Below are 19622 nucleotides of genomic sequence, written 5' to 3' on the forward strand. Positions count from 1 at the left end.
CCATTATGACAGGAATGATACAGACAAATTTGAAGAGAGAGAGAGAGAATTCAGCTTACAAAGCTTTGGGCACATTGTTGCCTGTTGACATTGTTTTCACTGTGAATGGCACTCCATCACAAAAGGAAGAGATGAACTACCAAAAATAAAAAAGACATTGAATTAGCACGTTTTCTGCTAAGCCAAGCCATGCCCCACCTTATGCTTCAATGAATCTAAAACTTTTAGTTCTCTGTTAACAAACATTTTAATGAACTATGAGCTACTGATACCTGCATGATAATTTCTGTAAAGTTCTTGTAATGTTTAAGGACCTGATCCTACCAACACCTATGCACAGGAGTAACATCATTCCCATGAACTCAGTAGGGCTACTCAAATGAAGAAAATTGCTTGGAATAAGTGTGTGCAGGAGCATGCCCTAAGGATTACTCTGGGGAAAATTCTGCACTACTGTGTGCATGCATAATAAAAGAGCCACACATTTTAAAATTTTTGTGCAGAAAAAAGCTTCTGCTGAAATGTTGCTGCAGTTCTGATTTTTGCCCACCAGAGGGCGCTGTGTTGCAAGAACAGCAGCAGCTTCCAGCAGAAAATAACTTTTGTGGTTCTCTCTTTTGCCCACAGAGGATGCTGTGGTGATAGAACACAGCAGCAGCTCCCAGGCAGCTAGGGAAGAGAAAGACCCTGCCTTCTTTGCAGTGCCTGTCAGGCCCAGTCAGCAGATAGGGGCTATGCAGAGATAGACAGTGTGGGTGCTGGGGCAGCAGACAGGGGATCATAAGGGTTAGTGGGGAAGGATAGACTAGGGCAGGGGCTGAATGGGAGTGGAGTTACAGGGCATACTTGCTGACAGGCATTTTGAAATAAATGACCAAAAATAATTGAAACTGGTTTGATTATATGGTGTTATTTTGACAAATAAAATATGCTGAATGTTGCATAATTTTAAAACATTGTGCACAGAATTATTTATTTATTTTTTGGCGCAGAATTCCCCAGGAGTAAATAATGAAAATAAAATAGAGAGAGAACAATATCTTGAATATTTCAAAATTCTCTGTGCTGGTCAAACCTTTATAGAATTTCCTCTGCAACCAATTTCTGAGTTGTCTGCACCTGGTATCAGAGTATTTCTAAGATGAAAAGCAGTATATAATGTAAGTTACTTTTTAAATTTAGACAATCAGTCTTCTAAAAATTCCAGTTGCCTATTTACCTGGGACAAGTATATTTTGACAGTGTAGTAACATATTGTTACTTTTTTCCTTATCATGATAAAAAGGCAGAAGAATAGATTCTCATGACCAGGTAGTAAATTCTGATAATTATGTAAGGTACGAATAACAAATCTGTGAATAAACCCAACCCTGTTGTAATAACTAAAGAATTGTTAAAGAGAGACTGAAAGTAGAATAATAAACCATACAGCAGTGTTATGGTCAATATATAGACCTTTAACAATAGGTACGAAGGAAAATATAAAATTATATAGAGTCACTCATGGAGAAAAATGAAGTGCAGTCTCCAATGGCTTGGAATTTCCATCAACTGTTGTGCCACTGCAAACAATGCTTGCTATGGATTTTACTAGAAATGCATATAAGCTGGAACTTTATAGTATCTTCTCTAGATGCTGGCACATATTCAGACTCAAACATATTCAGCTTATGGCAACAAAGAATTGCTTTTCAGCTCCCAGTTTACCATTGAAACAGAGGCAATTTTTGCCCCCCCCCCCACCAGTTTTCTACCAGGGTGGGAGTCATGCTGAGCATGCTGAGGGAGACATGCCTGGGAAAGGTCCTAGGCACCTAGTGCTGCCACTAGGAGATGCCCAGAGCAGGGAAGATAAATGGGGCTGGTAGCACAGCTCCACCAGAGAGGACATGGTAAAGCCCTCTGAGTTGAGTCCCATCCCTTCCTTGCCCATAGCCATAATTACCTGCTCAGTAATAGCTGTCTGCTCAGGCATGTGCTGTGCCCACATCAGCAAGGTGATGGGAGAAGTAAGTGGGGAAGGAGCTATGAGAGGAATGGTGCCGGCTTGCAGCCGGTATAGGAGGCACACGGAGGATGGGAAAGAGACTAGAGGCAATGCGAGGGTCAGTCATGTGCCCCCCAAACCTTCAAGTTGTGCCCCCTCAATCAAGAATTACAGGTTGTCTCTGCTTTGACAAGTAAGCAGTTGATGAGTGGGAAATTCAAGCATTGAGAAATATAATAAAGAACTCATCCTCAAGACTGCTTGGAAATAGGCCTTCCTGCCAAACAAATGGAACAGACCTTGAAGGAAATGATGATTCTGCAGATAAAAGTCATGATGACCAGAAGACATTTGCTGAGTGTCAAATCATCAGTTTTCCTCTCCGGTAGGCAGCTGCTGCTCCATTCATTCTGCCCAAAGTGTCACAATTTATTATCAATTAAATTGCAGAGGCTGAAGACAAAATTCAATATTATTCAGAGACTTTAGTCAATTATGATTTATACATTAACAGAAAAATGAATGCAAACCCCTCATTGTGATGAGAGACCAGTGATTCTCAAACCAAAGCATTTGCTGGTTCAAATTCTCCAAATCTCTCTAATACAGTACGTATTTTAAGACAAACAGTTGTTAAGAATGCTGCAATGGTAACAACATATGTTGCACTCATAGCTTTCCATTTTGCCTACTAGCATTATTGACATAACAGAATATGTATTGGCCCATGCCCACAAGGAAGAAGATTTTTTTCTTACAATGTATGCTTTATGCAATATTTAAGCATCATCCTTAACATTGGTAGTAGTTCATTGCATTGGTTTGTCATTCTTTAGGGCATAAATTTATTGAACATTGGAGTGTACTTTAATTACAGTAGTAAAAACTAGATATTCCTATAAGTCAGCTAAAATGGACACAAATCTTCTTCATTAAAATGATGCTATTTGTCTAGACAGTTCAACAAAATAACCCTCCATTGCATCTCCCTTAATGCCACGTATTACAGGAGAAAACATATGCTTGGCATTGGTATGAAGATGATACTCTATCTAATCCACTACAAAGAGGATAGACTTGGACAATAATGTGTAAAGGGAGAAATTATATGGCAGTCAAACAAATTCTTAATATAAGGACTTACGATGAGTGGAAAGGGAACAGAAGAGTTAGCTTGCATTGTAGTTCCCTGCAGGAAAGAGAAGAGAAGAAAAGGAAAGCAGCAAAGGAAGGACAAAAGAGAAAAAAGTTTGAACAGGTAGTGTAGGAGACTGGCTGTACTCATATGATAGCAGTGCCACATATGCTGGCAAAGCAGGTAGCTTCACCTGTTCTGGCTAGCTCTGCCACCAAGATGGCGGCTATCAACCCTGACTACAGACATGGATACAGGGCTGGCTCTAGCCATTTCGCTGCCACAAGCACGGCGGCACGCCGTGGGGGGTGCTCTGCCGCTCGCCGGTCTCGCGGCTCTGGTGGACCTCCTGCAGGCGTCCCTGCAGATGCTGCACTGGAGCCGTGGGACCAGCTGACCCTCCGCAGGGACGCCTGCGGGACGTCCACCGGAGCTGCGGGACCAGCGGATCCTCCGCAGGCACGCCTGCAGGAAATCCACCAGAGCCGCCTGCCACCCCGGCAACTGGCAGAGCGCCTCCCACGGCATGCCGCTCCAAGCACGTGCTTGGCATGCTGGGACCTGGAGCCGGCCCTGCATGGATATAATACAGAAGTTCACCTCAGTAAGCCAACTGAGATGGAGAAAAAACATTTTTCAGTGAGTTAATCTGTTACATTCTTTTGGCTAGTAACCTCTGAAACAAATGAAAGGAAATCAATTTCTTTATTAAGAAAAATATATCGTTGCAAGTTCTTTGTGCATAAACTATGGTTTACGGTCTTGTTAACTACTTTGAGTAAAGGAAACAGAGGCTACAAAAGTAAAAGTAACTTGAAATGAACAAAAAAAAATATTTGGATTGGACACTCAAGACTCAAAAAACCCCTTCCAATAAAAAACACTGATGATATTTTCACCCTATAAAGGGAATCATCCACCACTGAATTATTGGTACAGGGGGCCCATCTGTATAGACTAAATGTGCCAATCTTTATTTAGTGTAATATTTATTTATTATAGTTTACCAGATTCATCTGCAGAAGGTTAGTTGTCCATTATCACTATACTTCATGAAAGCAGACTTATTCACTAAACCTCTATTGAATTAGACTTCACGACATTTCTCATTAAATAAATGGTATCTAAAAATGAAGTTTAAAAGTTTCCAAAGGCAGTAAATGTAATCATTCTTTCTGAGTCTCATCAGCTTAAAATAAAAGATGGAGAACTGCCAAAGGCTGCTTTAAGAAAAACAAGCACAGCTTTTTTTTCCTACCTTGCCTTACAGCTGCCAACTAAATTTAATAAGTCTTTGTTTCATGAAGAATCATAAAAAAACAGTCCAAAAAGAAATTGTATATAGCCAATAGGTACTAAATAAAATACACCCCCACAATAATCTACATTTACAATTTTGGTATCATAGAAGTAGACTCTAATAATCTCACCTTAAATTTTCTCCTGTTGGTAGAAACTATATATTTTCTGTGGTAATGTGCAATGTTTCCCTTAGCTAGGTAGTCTCTGGTTTCTCTGATGTGGAGTTCCACTTGTATAACCATCATCTGGTTTCTTTCAGGATCACCTTTCTGTCCCCTCCATCTCATCTTCACCCAACTCTTTTGTGACTTCCAGCCTACCCGCACTGATGATTTTTCTTCCACTCTCAACCCTCTCCTCCCTGCTTTCCTTTCCCTTTCTTCTACTGACGTATTTATTTTCTCCATGCTTCACTTTTCTTCACCCTTCATACTTTTGCCCCTCTGTCCCTTTTCAAGGCCAACCAGTCCTGGTTCACTTCCAGCATCTGCTTTATCTACTCCTGCTCTTGCACTGTGAATCATCCCTGGTGGAAATCCCATGGACCAGGCTGACTTCTTCCACTTCACAATTGTTCTTTCCTCCTTCAGTTCTGCCATCTTCCAAGCTATGCAACTTTCCACTCTAATTGAATCGCATGTCTGCAATCCCCAGCAACTTTTTGCTACCTTTGAGTCCTTCCTCAAACCCTCACCTCTTCTTGCTTCCACTTCTCTCTTTGTACAGGATCTCAATGATTTCTTCAAAGAGAAAATTTGCAAAATATAACCTTCCCTTCCCTCTTACAACTCTCTCCCTCTTCTCCATGTTATAGACACAGACTTTTTTCATCTGCTCTTCTCCTCTAACCCCTCCTCTTGCTCCAGTGACCCCATTCTGTCTCTTGACCTTCCTCATGCCCTCCTTTAGTCGTACCATTCATCTCTTATTCTCCTCTTGGGCTTTCCACTCACAATACAAGCTTGCTTTAGTCTCTCACATGTAATCCTCCCTCCACCATTTACCTCACTTACCAACTACTGCCCCGTGGCTTCCATGACTGTCCTCTCCCAGCTCTCCTCCTAACTCTCTAACCACACCCTCAGAATGTCTTTCAGAGGCTCTTCCTCATTCTCCCTCCAACATTCTGTGGGGTTCTGCAGGGCTCTTTCTATAGTCATAGTTCTCTTCTCCCTCTACACCTTGTCATTGATAATCTCATCTGCAAACACAAATTTACCTATCATTCCTATGCTGATGACTCACATGTCTACCTCTCTACTCTAGACCCATCTCTTCCTGTCCAAATTAAAATCTTCACCTGCCTTTGACACAAAGTGACAGAGATGGAGTGGGGTGTGAGGTAATATCTTTTATTGGACCAACTGCTGCTGGTGAGAGAGACAAACTTTCTGTGTAGTTCAAAAGTTTGTATCTCTCACCAATGGAAGTTCATCCAATAATACATATTATCTCATCCACCTTGTCTCTCTAATACCCTAGGACCAACATGGTTACAACATTGCATAGAGCGTATGTCCAGCTACCAGTTTAAGCTCAACACAGACAAAACAGAACCTCTACTTACCTCTCGACAAGCCCTCTCCCATCCCTTCTTTATTATTATTATTCTTAATCATGTTACCATTATTACAGAAGTGTCTAATTATTACACTGGTGTCTACTGGCCAACCAAGAATTGGTCCTCATTGCACTATGCACTGTACAAACACAGAATAGATGGTCGCTGTCCTGAAGAGCTTACAATTTAAATAGACTAGACCCAAGATTCTCAAACTGGGAGTCAGGACCCCTCAGGGGGTCACGAGGTTATTACATGGCGGGTCGCGAGCTGTTAGCCTCCACCTCAAACCCTGCTTTGCCTCCAGCATTTATAATGGTGTTAAATATATAAAAAAGTGTTTTTAATTTATAAAAGTGGAGGGGTCACACTCAGAGGCTTGTTATGTGAAAGGAGTCACCAATACAGAAGTTTGAGAACCACTGGACTAGAGAGACACTGGGTGGGGGAAGGGCTAGAATACACAAGTAGAGCAAACAATGTGATGGTGGCAATCATCATATTAGTTCCACCATTTTTTTGGAGGGTGATGGGGGTTAGTTAGGAGGGAGATAAACTAAATGGAAAAAAGGGAAGGGAAGGGAGCAAGGGCGATTCGGCAGGATACAAGAGTGGAAAGGGAGATAGGTGTGGAATGAATCTGAAGTTAAGAGAGTGAAGTTGAGGGAGGGAGAGGGTTGGAGCAACCAGCCAGTTAGTACAGGGCAGAGGAAGTCCAGTCAAAACTTTAAAAAATTGTCTGACTGTCCAGAGGTCCCTGGACAATCCTCTGGCTGCTGCTGCTCCTACTGGCTAGTGTCTTTGGCTACTCCTCTCTGCAGCTTTCCTCCAAAGCCACATAGCAGGGAGAAGAGGCAACTCCTGAGTCCTAATGACCCAGAGTAGGGCAGTCTACCCTGTACAGTTCTGGGTGCTTGGGGGAGGGAGGGTTGCAACTGGGCCCTACTTTACCCCTTCTCCCAGTGTAACAGTGTCTTCTTCGGCTGCTTCTGTCTCTGTGGAGTAGAGTCTCTCAATCACTGTGGATAATACCACCACCCTGTGTGTCACTCAAGCCTGTAACGTGGACACCATTTTTTAACTCTCTCTAGAGCAGTGGTGGGCAACTTGTGGCCTGTCAGGGTAATTTACTGGCGGGTCGTGAGACAGTTTGTTTACATTGACCATCCACAGACATGGCCGCCCGCAGGTCCCAGTGGCTGTGGCTCACCATTTCCAACCAATGAGAGCTGCGGGAAGCGGCGGCCAGCATGTCCCTGTCCCGCAGCTCCCATTGGCCGGGAATGGTGAACCTGCAGCTCTCAATGGCTGCGGAGGCCATGTCTGTGGATGGTCAATGTAAACAAACTGTCTCGCAACCCACCATCTATACACCTGTTGTCTCCTACTTTGTATTTGCCCCCAAAATTTTACAATCTAAGGACCATTTTTTGATCTGTGTTCGTACAGCACCTAGCCCTATGCGGTCCTGGTCTGTTATGGGGGCTACTCCAATAGAAAAACAAATAGAAAACCCAGAAAAATTCAGATAACAAATTCCATAAGACTATATAAACAATTTTTTTTATTTTTCTTTTAAACAAGAGCTATTTCTAGTGACATTTTTGGCTGCCTTTATTTTAGGAAGCATGCCATATCTGGAAATTATCTCTGACTATCAGAGGTGAAAGCTGCTATCAGAACTACATGTGCACATCACAAGGTGACTTGATTAATGTTAATGGGAATTTTACACACACAACAAGGGAGGACTAGATCCCAAAGTCTGCTGTAGTATCACGTACAGTGGCAAGACAGATCCCTCACTTGCAACAGTTAATTGGCTAGTGCCCAGTATATCTCAGATGTCATTCCCATGTCCCTTCAAAATGCACGTAGGCAACACCCTTGGATTACCAAACTCTTCTGTTTGGCTGAAAATTTTTGCTGTTGTTTGACATTTATATATATGTAGGTAAAATAGCTGGACATAAAAACTATAATGCAAGTAATGAAAATCTATGTTTGCAGATGCACTCTTTGTTACCATGTTCTGGTCAGTCTCCTAATTTACAAACACACACACATACACACCACCACCACCACCTGAAGGGGAGGGGTTGTTGTTGTTTTAAAGAAATGACAGATTTAAAAACTAAAAATCAGGCAAATAATCCATCACTCATTTCTGGACTAGAATAGAGTCTTCTTGTATTTAGTCAATGGGACAGTTTCACTTCAGATTTAGGGTGCCCCCCATTTTTTAGCATAACAATTAATAGAAAAAGATAAAAAATGTGTTTTGGACAATGGCACTTCCTTCTTATATCTGTACAAATAAATACATTTGAGTTTATATCAGTGATATTTACAAAGTGTCTCTCACCATGACATTTTAGCTCCAAGCAACAATTAAGCTCTCTTCAATATGTTCCTGAGCCAGTTCTGATTAAAGTCAATGGGAGCCTTTCTACTGAGTTAATGGGAGTTGGCTGAAACCCCAAAGTAGTGGTCAAAAAAATGTGAGACTTCACTTATGGGCAAACTGACTCTGTCCTTGAAAGATAAGTAACAGGAACACATTTTTATCTTCCTATCGGTTCATACCCACTCTTCAAAGCCAAATGCTAAATTGCGACCTCTCACCAGTGATTACACTGTGAAAATGATTATGCACAAAAGGCCTAATCCTGCTCCCACTGAATGAGAAAGCAAAATTGCTATGAGAGCAAAGTTAGGGTCCCAAATGTAACTAACAAACAGAAGACTTTTTCCAGTACAAAAAGCAAAGAACAGTGACTGACAATGTACATTACTGTGCTACTTTATAATGTGCACTTTTGAGCAATAGTAGACATAGACATTTGAAACAGAGGTGGGTGGAACTGGCATGCAAATAAATCTTATTCAATTTATTATACAAATTAGCTGCATCTTTATAAGGTCAGTGAATAGCACAATATCTAATGCTTTACAAAGCAGTGAATTTTAATGTTCTCTAGTAGTTTTTCTCTTGAGTCAGTGAATGGGTTTGGACCACACATGGTCAAGCCAAAACAAACCCAGTTTAAAACCAGCCTAATTTTCAGTTTGTTTTTGAAAAACAAGATGACCAAAGAGAGACCTTTAAAAATGAAGGAAAAAATACAAAGGAGGAGCGTGGCGATCAGATCATGGGTCTTTCTGGAGGGCAGTAGGGAGGAAGATGCTGTGTGGAGGAGGATACTAGGGGGCAGAAATGGTAGTATCAGCCTGGAATTGGGAGATCAGGAGCCATGAGGCATTTTGTGGGGTAAGCAGCGGAGAATATCAAGGCCATTACCTGTGGGGTAATTTCTAGGTGAGGGGGATAGGGTACACCGATAAAGGAAATTTGGCAAGGAGACAGAGACAGAACTCTCTGCTGGCCAACTGCTTCATTCACAGCCTGAGAGAACTGTCAGAGTTTTGTGCCAGTATGTTGCATATTGCAAATGAGCCTCCGTCAATTGAGTCTTAGTCCCATAAGTTATTGGGGTACCTTGGATAGTGGCCTCCCAATCAGATCGGTGAAAGCACTTTTACCTGTGCCTACTATATGCACTTCAGTTGATTGAAGGACTGAAAAACTGATAGATTTGAGAGAGATCAGGGACCCAGTTCCTCTCAGGCACAAAAGAGGGGAAGAAAAATATACTGATAAAATTCTTTAGCCCACCCCATATTAACTGTATCTATAAAGTTTTGTGCTACTCTTTTTTTCAAAAGAGTATCATTTTAAATTAAAAGTGCTTCATTTTAACTACAGAAAATTCCCCAGAGAAACCTGACATATTCCATATGTATTTTCAAATGATGGCTGGGCCTTGTATCTTTCTCAAGGGATGACTTGCTGAAAGTTCTCAGGCCTGTCTGTTCTATTCTGGAAACTCTTGACTCCTAGGGATGCTGCTACTCAATCAGAGTAACTAAGGCCAAGAGGAGACCAAATAGGCTATACATTCTTTTCAGAGCTACTTAAATGATTTGTCTGGGTCTCTGCAAATCTGATTGGTTTCTCATTCTCATGCCTGCTAAATTTGAAGAGGCTCATTTATTCCTTCTCCCTCCCCTATTCTCACCCCTCTTGCCTCCACCAGTAAAGTAAATTGGTTTCATAGAGTTTAGTTTTTAGAGCCAGAATGGCCCATTATATCATCTAGTCCAATCTCCTGAATATCACAGGCCTTTAAATTTCATCCAGTTACTTCTCTACTTATGTCTGGCTAAAACACATCAGCCAGAAAGGCACCCAGTCTTTAACACATCAAGAGAGTGAGAATCCACAACTTCCCATTGTTCCAGTGGTTAGTCACTCTCACTGTTAGAAATGTGTGCCTTGTTCCCAATTTAAATTTGTATAGCTTCAGCTCCCAGCCTTTGGTTCTTGTTATGCCTATCTCCACTAGATTAAAGAGCCTTTTACTATCCTGTATTTTCTCCTCATGAAGGTACATAGGATAACATCTACACTAGGATTCTTCTGCCACTATAGTAAATCTATCTCCCTGAGAGGTGGTTGAATTCTTTGTCATCCTAGCACTGTCTACACTGGGGATCAGGTTGGCATACATACCTCAGGGGCATGAATTTTTTAGACCCCTGAGTAATGTAGCTAGGTTAATCTAACTTTTTAGTGTAGACCAGCCCTTGTACAGTGTAACCAATTTATCTCTCAGTCTTGTTCTTGATAAACTAAACAGACTAATCTCTAAGCCTTTTCATTTTCTCCAACACTCAAATCATTTCCATAGATCTTTCTTTTCACATTTTCTCCAATTTTTTAATATACTTTTTAAAATGTGGACACCAGAACTGGATGCGGTATTCCAGTACAGGTCTCATCAATGCCACAAAAAGAGGTAAAATCTCCTCCTAAGTTCTACTCAGTCCTCACATTTATACATCCAGGAAGAGCATTAGCCCTTGTTGCCACCGCATTGCATTGGGAGCTCATGTTGAGTTGCGTGTCTACAATGACCGTTATATCCTTTTTGGAGTCACTACTTTCCAGGATATTGCCATCATTCAGTAGGTATAGGCTGCCTTCCTTTTTTCGAGATGTACAACTTTACATTTGCTATATTAAAACACATCTTGTTTGAATGGACCCCGCTTACCAAGGATCCAGATTGCACTGTATGATTACCCTGCCCTCATTATTTACCATTCCGCCAGTCTTTGTGTTATCTGCAAATTTTATCAGCAGTGATTTTATACACATTTCCAGATCATTGATGAAAATGTTACATAGCATCTGCCCTTGTACTGAGTCCTGTGGAATCCCACTAGAAATACCCCCCTTTTAGTGACAATCTCTCATATGACAAATTTTTAGATCTGTTAGCCAGTTCTTAATCCATTTAATGTGTGCTTTACTGATATATAGTACTTAAAAAAAATCAGACTGTTGTGCAGTAACCCCTTACAAAAGTCTAAGTATATTACATCTATGCAGTTACCTTTATCAAACTGTAATCACCCCAAAGAATTAAACAGATTTGTTTGATATGACCTCTTTGTTCTTTATAAAACTACATTGATTGGCATTCATTATATTCCAGTCCTTGAATTCTTTATTAACTATATCAGCTTTTTCATTATTTTGCTTCAGATTGATCTCTTGCTTGCCCTTTTTGAACACTGGCACATCAGTATCACTCTTCCAATCTATTGGAATTTCCCTGGCATTCCGAGATTTATTAAAAATTAGCATCAATGGGCCAGATATCTCCTCATCTTCATCTTTCAGGACTCAAGTGCAAGTTACCTGGTACTGCTGACTAAAATATGTTTATCCCTGTAAGTCGTTTAACATCCTCCTTAGTTAAGACTTAGTTAAGTTATAACTCAAAAATACTTTTTCCATCTTTCTGTGATTGGAATTTATCATCTTGCTTCTTTCCAAATACAGAACAGAAATATTTATTGAACACTTTGCCTTTTCAGTATAAGTATTAACATTTTTACCACTTCCATCTATTAATAGGCTTATATATTTCTAGGATTGTTTTTGTTCTTAACATACTTTAAAAAATTCTCTTTATCATTCTTAGCACTACCAGCCACAGATTTCACTGAGGTCTTTAGCTTCCTTTATCAATTTTATATACTTTCACTACTTTAATTTAGATTGATTGTTATTCATTTCCTCTTTTCCATTATTTATTTTATTTCTAACTGTTGCCTTCACTTGGCCACTGAAAAAGATGTCCTCTTTTTTAATTGTGGAAATATGGCTTTTTGGTCATCTACTAAACTCTTCTTAAAGAGCTCCCAACAACGCTAATGCTGTCAACATTAAATTACTCTCCAAAGAGAGTCTTCTAAATTAAGATCCCATTGAGATGACTGGGGGAGTTGACTGTTGTGTGACAAAGGCACAGATGCTGACTGAATCTTAAATTAGTTAACATCAGAACAGGTAAATTTGGGTATAACGTGGAGAAGCTGATGACTTCCTGACTAGCCAGAAAGAACTGCTGGATTTTCAGAGATGGAAGCACACAGAAAGGTCTCTATGGTTATGTTTACACTGCAATAAATATGCACGGCATGGCTGTGGCTGGCCCGGGTCAGCTGACTCAGACTCATGGAGCTTTGGCTGTAAGGCTAAAAATTGCAGTGTGGATGTTTGGGCTGGGGCTGGAGCCCAGGCTCTGAAACCCTGTGAAGGGTAGTATCTCAGAGTCCAGTCTCCAGCCTGAGCCTAAATGTCTACACTCCAATTTTTAGCCCTGCCTGCTGTCTAAGGCCTGTGAGGATGAGTCAGTTGGCCCGGGCTCTGAGATTTGATGCCGTTTATTTTTTATTGCACTTTAGATGTACCCTAAGGGTTTGACTACCTTACATTTTGTAGCTGTTTGCCAATTAACTCAAGGTTGTTAATGCTTTTGTTTGGGCTAGTCTGGACACTCCCCAAACATTAATTCCAGGCTACAAATGTTTGATCCCTAAAGGTAAATTGCAAATGTTTGTAGTTTACAACAAATTTTGGGGAGTGTACAGACTAGTCTTTACAAAGGTATTAACCTCCTCAAGTTAACTGGCTCAGTAAAAAAAAAAAAAAAAAAAAAATGTGTAGACAAGCCCTGTACAGAGGCTGTGTATCTTCTACAACATCTCTTGCATCTGACCAGTCCCACTGACTAGTATATATGGGAAAAAATGCCCAAAATCTCTGCTACCTGATTTAGGTAGTAAGGAGGGAACAATTCTTTATACTTAGTTGGCATGGGCGGCAAGTTATCATAGGCTGGGGGAGGCTGAGCTTCCCCAAACAGCCAGGTGTGGCCCCACCGACACTCCGCCCCAAATCTCCTTCCTGCTTCCCGCTCTGCAGATGGTTCTTCCCCTGTGCTATGGCCCCAGCTGACACTGGGGCTATGCTGCTTGCCCTCCCGCTGCTGGGGCATATTGCCTAGTCACCCAGGGCTCTGGGAATGGGGCCGCGCTTCTGGAACTCCTGGTGCTCCGGGGGTGGGGCCACGCTTCCAGACCTCCTGGTGCTCTGGGGCTGGGGGAGGGAGCAGGTGGCGGGCAGGGGGGTTGGGAGCGCTAGCTTGGGAAAGGGGCTCTAGGCTCCGGTAGGGGGTGTGAAAGAGGTGGGGCCTCAGGTAGAAGGGGTGGGGATGCAGAGCTAGCCTCCCTGAGCCTGTGGTTCATCTGCTGCCCATAGTATATATTATTCACTGCTGACATACAGTAGTGGGGCACTGTGCAGAAAACTGCTTCTCTACTGTATGTAGTCTGTGAATAAACAGTTACTCACATCTCTCAAAACACTAAACACAGTAAACCAATTAAAAAATTCTATTGGTTCAGTGATAGAATTGCAATTTTGAAGTTCTACAAATACTTTGGAGTGAATTTCATTATATAAAGTAATGCAAGTAGAAGACAAGCATTCACTTTCATTCCAAAATTTCTGTAATAATCTAAACATTTATTCTGCAAAAACACTATTTCCCTGTCCTTTTGGGGCCAGATCTACGCATCTTATAAAGTCAAAACCTCTGATTTTATTTGTGTAAATCTTCCAATCCCAGATGCATTGGCACAGTTACATATCTAGGAAATTTGCTTCTATTACAGCACAGAAGAAAATAATAAACTAATTACCACTGCATTTTTCTAGAGTCCTGGATTAGTTCCCTGGCCTTTAAACTTTGCACTTCAGTCTATTCACGATCTGCAGGAATGTTACTAAGGAAATCAATGCCTCACCTATTCATTTTCTTTTCCATTTTGATGCTATCCTACCTCTCTTTGATGGTGTGTCAGGGTACATCTACGCCACAGTGGCTGAACTACTACTACCACTGCGCTCCAGCTAGCGCCACTGTAGTGGCATAGTGCAGATGCTTCCTACAATCGACAGAAGGAGTTTCTCCACTGATGTAGGTAATACACCTCTCTGATGTTTTGGTTAGGTCAATGGAAGACTTCTGTTGACATAGGTCAACCTAACTCTTACTGTAAATACAGCTAACTACATTGCACGGGACACAAAATGTGTACTTGCTTTTTATTTAGCAAACAACAGCTTTAGAAACAGAAGATTAAAAGAAAAATATTTAACACAGAAAATTTCAAAAACAGTAGCAGGAATCTACAGCTAAAATTGTTCTCTTAGATCCAGATGGGTGATCTCAAATGATATTCTGCTCTGCTTACATGTGCAAAATTCCCATTGACATCAGTATAGAAAGGTCAATACACATATTCTCCAAGTGATCTTTCTGATTAACTTGAAACTCCAAGAGACAAGCAAAGGATCGATCTCAAAATGACGACAACACTGCTGTTGGTGTTTTATCTGAATTAATGTTTTACCTGTAAAAAGGCACATCCTTAATAAAAGGATATAATATATTTACTTATACTAAAATATAAGTTGAGGATGGAAATGTTTTTTTAGGAAGAGGTCATTTGCTGCATGTGTTTTTGTTCCTATAAATTCCTTGATAGGCTTATCAAAGTTGCACAGTCAGTAAAATGTTTGCAAATCACTGTGAGGAGTTAGATCAATTAGTAAATATATTATTTATATCAAAGAAACAACCTGTCCTGGTATTTTTACTGTTGCCATTACCAATGTTTGAACTTCATGGAATAGTACTGCAGTCATTTTTAAAAATGGCAATTTCTCCCACCCCTGGATTGAGCCAATGGCTGAATGGTTTAGACACAAACCAGTTAGTCAGTGTAATATTTCTGATGTGTTTGAGTTAACAAAGATGCTGGATTCTATCTATTTCCTCCACAGTATACCAGTCATTGGAGAAAATAGGGAGGGGGGAAGAGGGGAAAAAATCACCACCCAGAACAAATACATAATTCATAGATATTAACCTCTCAACTACCTGGAAAGTGTTCTTTGTGGCTCAAATGGTTAGCAAGCTCTTTGTGAGAATCAGTGTTTATCATTTATTTAATACACATTGCCACAGACTGTGGAAGAAAAGTTTAAAAGTAATGTCAACAGACAAAGGATCATACTCGAAGTCATCTACCTAACCTAGTGTTTCTCCCCGAGGCAAAAGCCTCTATGAATTCATTCAAGGCCATTCTATTATTCATACAAGGAACTGCCTATCATAAATGTAATATGAAAAGGAGTTGCTCCCAGTGTGAGATTTGAAATATCATGTCTAATAAACCAGTGGTTTAATTTCAAGATTTCAGGAATTCTCATTTAAAAGTACCTGAAGCAAAGTCTAACACAGAGAGTGATAAAGGAAGTAATTGCTGTATCAGTTTGGGAACCATGTCCTATTTTTGGTATGAGACACAAACTCGGTTATACTGATAAGGAAAATAATGCAAAAATCACCAACAATAGCATATGTAAAGATGACAGTGTCAGGGACAACTCTGAATTTCCTGATTTTTATTGGCCACATATCTTTTAGATACATTTTCCATTTAATTTCCTTGATTTAAAAAAAAAAAAAAAAGAACCTTTCAAGGAAAAAATAACGAATAAGGAATTATTAACTCAAGAGATTGAAATAACCGTTCCCCTTCAATTTCCTCTTTTGCTCTTTGTTGTTCTCTTTTTCACGGGTTTCACTTCAAAGTCTTTCCTTTACCTCTCCTCCTTTCTGATCTTCACATTCTTCCCCACTCCACAACTTTCTCTTTCCCATCCTTAACCTTTTCAATTCTTTTCCTCCTTCTTCTTCCCTTACATTCTCCATCTTCACTTCTCCTCTCTACGTAGGCCTTTTCCTTCATCCTACATTTTCTTGCCTCATATTTGTCTGAGCACTCAGGCAACTTTGAAAAAAAATTGGAAAACTGGATTCTTTGGTAGCATATGGCTGCTTTGGAGCATTCAGTCACCATAGAGTGGTCATACTCTTGCTGAGGAATGCCAGTGGAGAATTTCATTTGCATAGATGAACTCAGTTGCTGAAAAGAGAATGGAAATGCCATAGTCACCTTCTGTGCCAAGTGTTCCCAAACCACCATTGTAATGGGCTGGGGTAGGGGTAAGAGGAAATGGCAGAGCAGAGCTCCACAATGCCTCTCATGCAGATGGGCAGTGAAAATCAGGAAGCGGTACAACTGGCTCCTTGTAATCCCATTTTCCCTTGGAGAATCTAACCTCAAGGATTTAGGCAGTTGCTGTATTTTTAGATAACGTGCATCATTAGGAACTCTTCTGGTCTACTGGATAAATACAGTACTTATTTATATGGAGTTTTAAAACAAATATTTCTCAACATGCCACAGTAGCATCTATGTGCATATCTGCTATAGTTACTCCTTCAAATGTTATATTTGCTCATTTAAAGGCATGCAATAATAGTTTTACCAACCAAAAGGGAAGAAAAACTGTACTAGAGCACTAAACTTTCTTTTTCTGCATTTTCTTTCTTCATTGAACATGAAAAAGGAAGCGGCCTGGGCCTTGCTGTTGCTCCATTTTTAATTGCTTACACAGATTTGTTAAACCACATTTTCAGCATGATGCACATGGAGTAATTCACACAATACACGTCATCACTAATGGGAGCTTTGTACATAACGTCCCATGTGGAAAATGTAACCCATTATAGGTTTTTTCTGAGCTACAAAAAACATGCCATGTAGAAAGGGAGCTTTGAATTTTAATAGACCAGCATATAAATGCAATGATGTTACAAACATATAGGATCTTCTCTATTATAAAGGCTTATTATTTCATTATTTTGATTATGTTTTAAATAAGAGTGGAAATGTGTAAGGAACTAATAGAATGGTTCAGTTAAAGTCATGAGCATGGGCTGTTTGAAAGAGCTGTTGTAGTCACACAATTGTGCTATTAAATTATCTTTTATTATTAATACAGTTCCTGATAGTAGCTGTGGCTAGTAAAAACATTTCTGCTAATTTGCACTTGACTAATAGGTGAAAGGTTGATAAATGTTTTGACAATAATAAATGGTTTGTTTTGTCTTATAAATACAATACTCTGCTTTATGAGAAGTCGGTTTAGAATTATGCAGCTGAGGGTAGGTGGAGCTAGCATGCAGATAAATGACACTAAAAAAAACAAAACAGTATTGGCGACATCTTGATGAAAGAAAGTAAAAGATATGCCATCAATGCTCTATACCAGCAATAATCTTGAAGATACTGGATGTGTTGTAAATTAGTGAACTGTATTTTATCTCAAGTGACTTCAGTTTCAATAAACAAGCATTAAAGTTACACAATTCCAGCAGTCCATCGATAGTTCTAAAGGTGAATAGAAGTGGGGGTAAAAACCCACATCTTCCGGTAGATGTAGTAACATGAAAAATATCAAATATCTTTAGAAATGGCAAAAGAATACCAGGTCATGTTCAGTCCGAGTTTCAGGATGATATTGTGTGGTACAGGCTTCTTTCCTTGCCAGTATTGAACTCTATGTCTCAGACTCAATAGAGACCTGGGGTGAAATACCAGCCCCACTGATGTCAGTGTTTTGCCATTCACTTCACTTCAGCCAGGATTTCACAACTAATGCTTAACTTCAGTAAATTTGGAAAGTAGCATTGAATGGATTGTGCAAGTTCACTATAGTTGTATTTGCTGGGAAACAAAGCTACAAATCTGTCATTTAGCTGTGTGAATAAAGTGTCCGTAAATAGGAAGAAATAGTGAAGTCTATAATATTGCTTTATAGACTATTATGGATGTTGTTGTTCCTTGACCATGCAAAGTACTAAGTATTCTAAGCCAACATCACTTTTAATTTGTTTTGCTTTTTCACAATTTGTTGAATTCACCCTCATTTTGATGAGACAAAGTGGGTGAGGTAATATCTTTTATTGGACCAACTTGTGCTGGTAATAGATACAAGATTATGAGCTACATAGAGCTTTTCTTCCAGTCCGGGCCTCATTTTGATGCCAGTTCTGGAAGCACCATCGCACCATTTCAGTATGGCAACTGGCTACCAACAAGCTACATGAAGTACAGTATGGTCACTGATGACACATTATTTCAGGTGAAACTGCTTCAAGAATATTGAGAGAGATGGCAAATTTTGTATCATTCAAAGCACAAAAGAATATTTGCAACCCCTTGTGCTTATTATTGTCCTTCAGAGTATCTAAAGCTATAGAAAGTATTAAATAATGCAAACATCAGATCTGTTAACCTCATCAAATGTGGGTAAATATATGGAGCGTTTTACACGGCGTCAGAAACATTGTTATGATGCCAGACAAGCCACTCTTGGTTAAGTTATTGAACGTTATGGTATGTTGTTTTTGCAACAATTATGAATTGCAGGAAACTCACCATATGTACTGATGACTTCTTTAGAATTACATTTCATTCGTCCAAGGAAGTACTAACCGTCTTTGTTAATCAAAGGCCTAGACACTGTTCCCTACTCATTTTCACAGCAAGAAAGGTCAAGAATCAGATTCACAAATAGTTTGCTTGAGAGCATATATCACTTCTTCTTGTGTAAAGGGGCCAAATTCTTGCAATGGGGCACTATATTTCCAGATGTGGGTTTGGTTTATCGTTTCTGGGAATTCATAGGGTTGCCTGGGATGCAGGTGATCTTTTCTGGGACAAAGAAGAGATGATTACAGAGGGAGAGAAAGAGAGAGAGAGAGAGAGAGAGAGAGAGAGAGAGACTGACTCTTTCTTGTGGTTGAATTAAATAAGACTAGTTTACTAAGGACAGATTTTGACACTCTTTACAACCACCTTCCTCCATTGACTTCAAAAGGATTTCTTGTGGAGCAAGATACTATTCCAGCTGAGTGAGGACCAAAAATTATCTGCTCTCTGGAAGAGTTCTGAGATATAAGACTTTGCTCCAGGTGGCTACAGATAAATAGGCAATAAGTAGGAGAATTTCAAATAGTTCCTTCCAGGGTGCATTTGTCAACAATCAATTTATTATCAATTGAATTTATATTTCTTTCACTCAGAACCACATTATTGTAAAGCCAAATTAGAGGATGAATTGCAGCCCAATTAGCACCTCCTTATGCCAGCTTCTCATGTATGCATATGCTGTGCTGTTACAGACCCAGAGCACTTTACTCCTCTGGAGTAGCTGGGAGAGAGACTGCAGTCCCCCAAGTCACAATTTCCCTACCACAGCAATGCACCAAAATCTTTTATACTGAGTAGATCATAAAATC

At 40.0% G+C, this 19622-nt stretch overlaps 1 protein-coding gene and 1 long non-coding RNA gene across 3 annotated transcripts in view; one reads left to right on the top strand and one right to left on the bottom strand.

Moving 5' to 3' along the window:
• Positions 1–19622, bottom strand: part of SEMA6D (semaphorin 6D) — a 658493-nt gene that overhangs the window by 260416 nt on the left and 378455 nt on the right. The gene's annotated exons all lie outside the window — the stretch shown is intronic.
• LOC115658668 lies at positions 1484–18342 on the top strand. Its single transcript, XR_004002360.1, has 3 exons — positions 1484–1496; positions 6588–6596; positions 18264–18342. It is a non-coding gene; the product is annotated as an uncharacterized LOC115658668 (long non-coding RNA).

This window comes from Gopherus evgoodei, chromosome 10 (assembly GCF_007399415.2).
Source record: "Gopherus evgoodei ecotype Sinaloan lineage chromosome 10, rGopEvg1_v1.p, whole genome shotgun sequence".
Lineage (NCBI taxonomy): Eukaryota > Metazoa > Chordata > Testudines > Testudinidae > Gopherus > Gopherus evgoodei.